The sequence below is a fragment of the Doryrhamphus excisus genome, chromosome 17 (genome assembly GCF_030265055.1).
Source record: "Doryrhamphus excisus isolate RoL2022-K1 chromosome 17, RoL_Dexc_1.0, whole genome shotgun sequence".
Taxonomy (NCBI): domain Eukaryota; kingdom Metazoa; phylum Chordata; class Actinopteri; order Syngnathiformes; family Syngnathidae; genus Doryrhamphus; species Doryrhamphus excisus.
In genome coordinates this window covers 13,025,824-13,032,285 of record NC_080482.1, presented here as the reverse complement: position 1 = coordinate 13,032,285, position 6,462 = coordinate 13,025,824, and the positions used below count along the sequence as shown (strand labels likewise).

The 6,462-nt window shown below is 42.5% G+C and overlaps 1 protein-coding gene across 2 annotated transcripts in view; it reads left to right on the top strand.

The window, feature by feature from the left end:
- The first annotated feature begins 3,671 nt into the window (after positions 1–3,671).
- Positions 3,672–6,462, top strand: part of LOC131105122 (DNA-binding protein SATB1) — a 64,914-nt gene continuing 62,123 nt past the window's right edge. Inside the window, exon 1 of one of the 2 annotated variants that reach the window (XM_058052912.1) lies at positions 3,672–3,923. The gene's annotated coding sequence lies outside the window, so the exon portion shown is untranslated. The remainder of the gene's footprint in view (positions 3,924–6,462) is intronic. The other variant, XM_058052909.1, reaches the window with a different exon arrangement.

Sequence of the window (6,462 nt, the reverse complement as noted above, 5' to 3'; positions counted from 1 at the left end):
AAACTTAGAAGTTGGCCTGAAATGTTGTAGTAGTCCACCAAGGTGCAGAACTATGAACTATTAATGAAGTTGTGCCTTGCTGCATGGGTGGGTACGCTTGGATCAGTCTAATCACTTTGGTTTGATTACGCAAAGCTCATAAATTCTCCAGGAGACTCATTGTGATGCACATTCGACAGACCAGATCGCTTCACCGAATGTCCAAAACTGGTATTCTCAGGAAAGAGCAGCAGGCTGAATGCCCATGTCCAAGAAGCTTCCCAGTAAGCAAAGTTTCAACACTCCTATTTGAGATCCAGCGATCCAGAGTGAAGAATTTCAGGTCGTCTGTTTGACTTGGTGCAATTCCCAATGTCTCAGGCCATGTGATTGACACCCGATCCGTGTGGTCAGACTCGTCCAGGGTGTACTACTTCTGAATCTTGAAGTTGCCACATACACAGTGAGACGCCAAGTCAAAACATCCTGAAGTTGTTCAACTTGGAATTGAACCAAATTCCCATATGGCCTCTGCTATCATGCATGACATCAGCATAATCCACAAGATCCCAGGTGAATGTTGAAATTCAACATATTGGTACTGGACATTTTTTTTCAAAACCTCTTCTACAGGAGGATGAGTGTCAACCAGGGGTGTGAAGAGAAGTAGGTGAACATAGATAAGAATTTTCACGACAAAAGTGACTCATATTCTTAGGAGTAAGAATCCAGTGTCACCGTATGTGTACTCACCTTTTAGTTCATTCATTCATTCATTCATTTTCTACCGCTTTTTCCTCACGAGAGTCGCGGGGGTGCTGGAGCCTATCCCAGCTGTCTTGGGGCGAGAGGCGGGGTACACCCTGGACTGGTCGCCAGCCAATCACAGGGCAGATATAGACAAACAACCATTCACACTCACATTCATACCTATGGACAATATGGAGTCACCAATTAACCTAGCATGTTTTTGGAATGTGGGAGGAAACCGGAGTACCCGGAGAAAACCCACGCATGCACGGCGAGAACATGCTATTTTCATATCAACATTATTCTTGCAAGGTAATAGGAAGTGACTGAGGTTACAGGGAGAAGAGATACAGAAGGTGGAGCATTTTAAGTACTTGGGGTCAACATTTCAGAAAAATGGAGATTGTGAAAAAGAGGTGAAGAAGCGTGTGCAGGCAGGATGGAACGGGTGGAGAAAAGTGATGTGTGATAGAGGAGTTTCAACTAAAATGAAAGGAAAGCTATACAAAACTGTGGTGAGACCAGCCATGTTGTTTGGTCTAGAGACCACTGAGGAAAAGACAGGAAGTAGAACTGGAGGTAGCAGAGATGAGGATGCTGAGGTTCTCATTGGGAGTGACCAGGATGGATAGGATCAGGAAGGAGTACATAAGAGGGACATTACATGTTAGAGGCCTTGGAGATAAAGTCAGACAGAGATGGTTGGGACATGTCCAGAGGAGAGACAGTGAATGTATTGGTAGAAGGATGCTGCGTTTAGAGTAGCTATGAATGTAGTGAAGGAGGACATGAGGGTAGTTGGTGTGAGGATGGAGGATGGATGGAGGAGATTGATTTGCTGATTGATTGATTTCCCTTGAAGGGAAAAGCCCAAAGAGAAAGAAGAAGAAGAATAGGAAGCAAACCCTGAGAGCAGGATGAGACAATACTGGCATCCTTTATCCCCGTCTGGGATCCGTGTTCATCTTTAAGAGGCCAGCAATTAAAGGAGAAGGAAATTCCAGGGAAAGTTAGCTAACCACAAAAACCTGAGCAGAAAAATGTCTGAGCATTCCAGATTGAGTCGAGGCGTCTGTAGTTTGACTCTCAGGCATCTTTCTCTGGGACAAATGACTTAGAGCAGTCAATAGCCTGTCATTAAGATATAAAATACACCCCCTTGATGAAGAGGCCGTGGTATCTGTGTGTTTAGTTACGGGTTGGAAAGATTAATTCAGGGGTGCGTCACCCTTGTAATTTTCCAAGTGCTTTTTATTGTTATCTTGGAAAAGTGCAGACGACTGGAGTGTCTGCACTCAAGGTTTGCTTTGATTTGTTTGCACGCCTTCACTTTCTCTCCTCTGTGCGTGTGCCCTCTTTATGCATTGCCCACATAAACACACATTAACATATTGCATTAACGTCTTGGAAGTGGTCCACGGCGCTCACATGTTGCTCCAAAATGTGTGTGCGTGCGTGAGTGTGAGCAGGGGTCAGGGTTTGTTGTCGTCCTATCAGTGCAATCGAATTAGCACAAGCAGCTGCAATGCCTCAAGCGAAACACCCCAAAGTTTTCAAGCTCCTAATGGAGAGAGAGGTCACCATTACATATACTCCTCCTCACTCACAGCACGCTCGCTAGGGCCCCCTTGTGGACACACAGGAGCGCGCAGCTAAGAAGCTCCTCCAACTTGTGTGTGTGAATTGTTGGGGTTTAAAAAAAACACACACAAAAAAAACAACAAAAGACACACATTGAAATCACCAGCTGTTGTCCGTAATGATGAAAACACTTCCCAGCATTGCAAGAATTTATAATGATGCGCAAAGCAAATTGGAATCTCTTTCCTATTCTCATTCTGTCTCCCTGGAGGACTGATGGTGGAAAACACGCACTGCCTGTGAGGACTTGTTTCTTCTTCTTTATTTAAATAAATGCAGATCTCACATGTTTCATAATGAAAGTTTTGTCGAGTTCCAAAACACACATGAACTTTTCTGAGATGCATGCAACTGACAATTATTTGCATTTTTTTTAAACAAGGCAAATAATAAAAAAAAAGAAAGAAAAAGAGTTGTTGCTGCATATTGATTTCTTTTCCCGCCTGTGCATGTAAATAGACGCCGATGTTATTCAAGCTCAACCTGGCAGTGGAACCACATTGCTGCTATAACTGCACAATCTGCACGCTATGTACATCTGCAAAGTGTCAATCATTCAGCAACAGAAGATGAACACCAGTAATTAAATAGAAATGCTCTCAATATTTCTGATTTTAAGCCAATTATAGTTACATCGCTGCGCAGGTTAGCTTGCAGAGGTATGACAATAACCATAATTACAATATCACATAACCGGTATTGATGTTGCATGAGCATTTTTTAAAATTATTTTTGTTAATTAGTTGCCACATGTATTCACCTTGTTAGATTTTGTTTGCGTTCCTACCAGACCTCCCAGAATGTAGAATTATCATTTGCATTATTAGAGAATGTGCTTTTTTTAATAACTTCCCTCAAATTGAATTGATTATTCCAAACCCGAGCGGGCCCTTTATGTCACTCACTGGCAAAACAAATCCTTATATGAAGTGGAAAAACGTGTCAGTGAAACAACACACATAAAAGCTTTTATTTTATTCTACGAAAAATTAGCCAGTATTGTAGAAAAGTGCGTTATTTATCTGAGCAAACTTCTTTTCTTAACGAGCTCTCGCTGACGTGCACGCGCATCCTCGAGTCCCCGGGGAGGAAGCGCGCACACACCCAGACACGCACACACGTATTAAAAAAAAAAAAAAACTCAAAGTGGGGCAAGCTGCGGCACAGCTGGCAAATGATCGATTTGAGCATACGAGCAGCGGGGAGGGGCGGTGCTTGCGTTACCTGCCGCCCTCTCAAAGTGCTCCTCTCACATGCCGCCACTCGACTCTCATCTTCCTCCTCGCCCGCATCCCTCAGCTCCATCCTCCCGCTGCGCGCAGCCCAAACTTCAGCCTCCGAAGCGAGCGACCACGGCCCCCCTCCCCATCCCCACTCCCCCAACTTCACCCGCAAACAACTGCTCAATCGTAGGGAAGATACATCTTTAAAACCACATTTTAATTTTTTTTGGCTCTATTTTCGGATTGGTCGCGGTGTTTGCAGCAGTGAGTGGAGGTTGTTCAACTTTGATGGAAAACACGCGGTCGAGCCGCTGCTGACTTACTTCACAGGTACGTCCATCATACACTTTTATTTTCTTTTATCTTCCCCGTCTTGGCATCACTTCAACGAGGTTCCACTCGCATAAAGCTAAAGAGTGCGTCTCGTTGGAATTTCAAGGATGTAATATTTAAAAACAAGCAAAGTGTCGTCTAAATAAATGAAAGGCAATGTGCAGACCTTCCGAATCACTTAAAACCCACACGGACCCAAAGTGGCTGCTGGAGGGATTTAATATTTCATAAAGACAGAGACAAATAGGAATTAAAAACTTAAGAGCAAGCTATGCATGGTATGCTTAATGGTAAATATAAATGATGGCATTCAGAAAATTCATCTCTTTTTAAAATGGCCTCAAACACACACACACACACACACACACACACATACACACACAAAAGCACTTCTGCAAGATGATGTTGTTGCATTCTTGTTCATTTCAATACTTTTGACATACAAACTGACTTTCAAACTGGCTGTCATTTTTAGGGCGTAGCAAAACTAGATGTTATATTTCACCACTGTGTGATGTATGAATGAGAAACAATATTAAAGATAAGATAGAGCTGTTTATGATTCTAATATTTTGGGACTATTAACGTTGTCAAAATGTAAATATGCAGTGCATTTATACAGGTAACTTATTAGGTAAGAAATGATGTAGAGGCAGCGAGGTTGCAGGTGTACCTAATACTGTGACAAACGTAAAGGCCTATCAGCCTCGACAAGTATGTCGCTGAGCTGGTTGGCCAACTGCGAGAAGCGTCTCACTCAGGTTTTTCATGAAATAAGAACGAGATAATTAAAAGGCATCCTGACAATATGTGTGTGTGTGTGTGTGTATTGACGTGCCACCTAAAAGGTCAAGTGCATGGTAGAGAAACAGGTTGCACCTTCATCTTAGCAAAAAGTGCATCGCTCGAAGGCGTTGCGGTTTCTTTGGTCAGCGAGTCTCTCGAGCGTCACCATGTCGTGTGCTACTTTTCTTCAGCAACAACAATCAGACCAAGTTCCTTACAAAAAAAAAAACAGGCAGGCAAAACAGTCGTGTAGGAGTGATATTAATCAGTGAGCGTTTGGCGGCGGAATCCAGAGGTTGAGTCCAAACATCTGTCGCTCTTGTCTTACACTACGGTGATTGAACTCTCAGAAAGACTTTCGGGGGAAAAAAATCATTGCTTCTAAGTTTCTCCATTCACGTAAATATCATCTACAGTGAATTGCTAAAATAATGGCACTTAACCCAAAACTAATTTGGGCATGTTACTCAAGGAATCACACTCGACCAAGGGTGAGTTGGTTCCGCTGCCCTGAGATGGCCGACATCTGTCTATTCTGTCTATATGCACCTAATGATTATTTTCTTCGATTAATCGCTCATTAGTTAGGCCCGAAATGAACCAAATCAGTAAGTGGAATCAGAAAAGAGGCATCACTGTTTTCTAAAGTCAAAGTTGATGTGCGTGTGGATATCTTGTTTGGCTTAAAACACATAATAGGATAATAAGTCTGCCTATTGACAAAAAAAAATTAAAACATATTCACATTTGTGAGGCTAATAAATCATTACTCAAATCCCAAAATAGGAGCAGCGGTGGCATCAATCAACTGCCTTTTCTTTTGGCTTGTCTTTATTGCATGCATGAATGTACTGTGGAGTGAGTGAGTTGATGGATTATTTTCAGTCTTTCTATGAAGAAATCCCCCCCCCCATGAAGAAAGCCAGAACAAGACAATGAGGAGTCTACTAAAAATAATCAAAAAGAAATGTGGCAAATGATTATACAAAAAAGAAAATCTAAATTCTAGGTGATGTTGCAGCCCTAATTCTTGTTAGCAGACTTTTAGTGTAGTTTTTCACTTTCACTCAGAGGCTTCAGGAAGTCACAGTTAGTTTTTTTTCTTTTTAAAGTCGCTTTTTTTTCGAGAAACCATTGTGCGGTCATTCATTTTTGTGCGACGCCCGCCCACGAGAGCTGCAGCCCGCTCTCCTTCTCCTGCAGTATACTGCGGAGCTTGAAGACGCGAGGAGGGTCTGACCCCCAGAGACCAATTAGTGGCAAGGTGGGTTTTTTTTTTGCGTTGTTGTTTGTTTGTCTTCTGTGATAAAATGACGCTTTCAGTCAAATGAATGAATCCAAATCTTCAAAAAGTATCCTGGGAGAGCTGTTGAACACAGGAGTTAACATACAGTCTCAGCACTGCATTCCATGAAGATTATTAACCCCCTCCCACACACACACACACACACGCACACACACACACAACTGGCTGCTTTATAGCCCCACTTTGCTGAGAAGGATATCTCGCCTAAAACCATTAATTGCCGTCTTTTACCAGCTTGATAATTATGGCAGTGCGTGGCAAAGAGTGAAATTATACCTGCGGTAGGCAGGGAGGTAAATACCTGTTTAGATGCCTTTATGAGACTGTCGCCAGTAAATAAGAGGCCTGTCTCCCGTCTTCTTCTCTTTTTTTTTTTTTTCGTCTTTAAAGTTGCAGCTCTTTTGGGGAATCCACCTCTGCTCGGAGTGAATTTTATGATTTGTA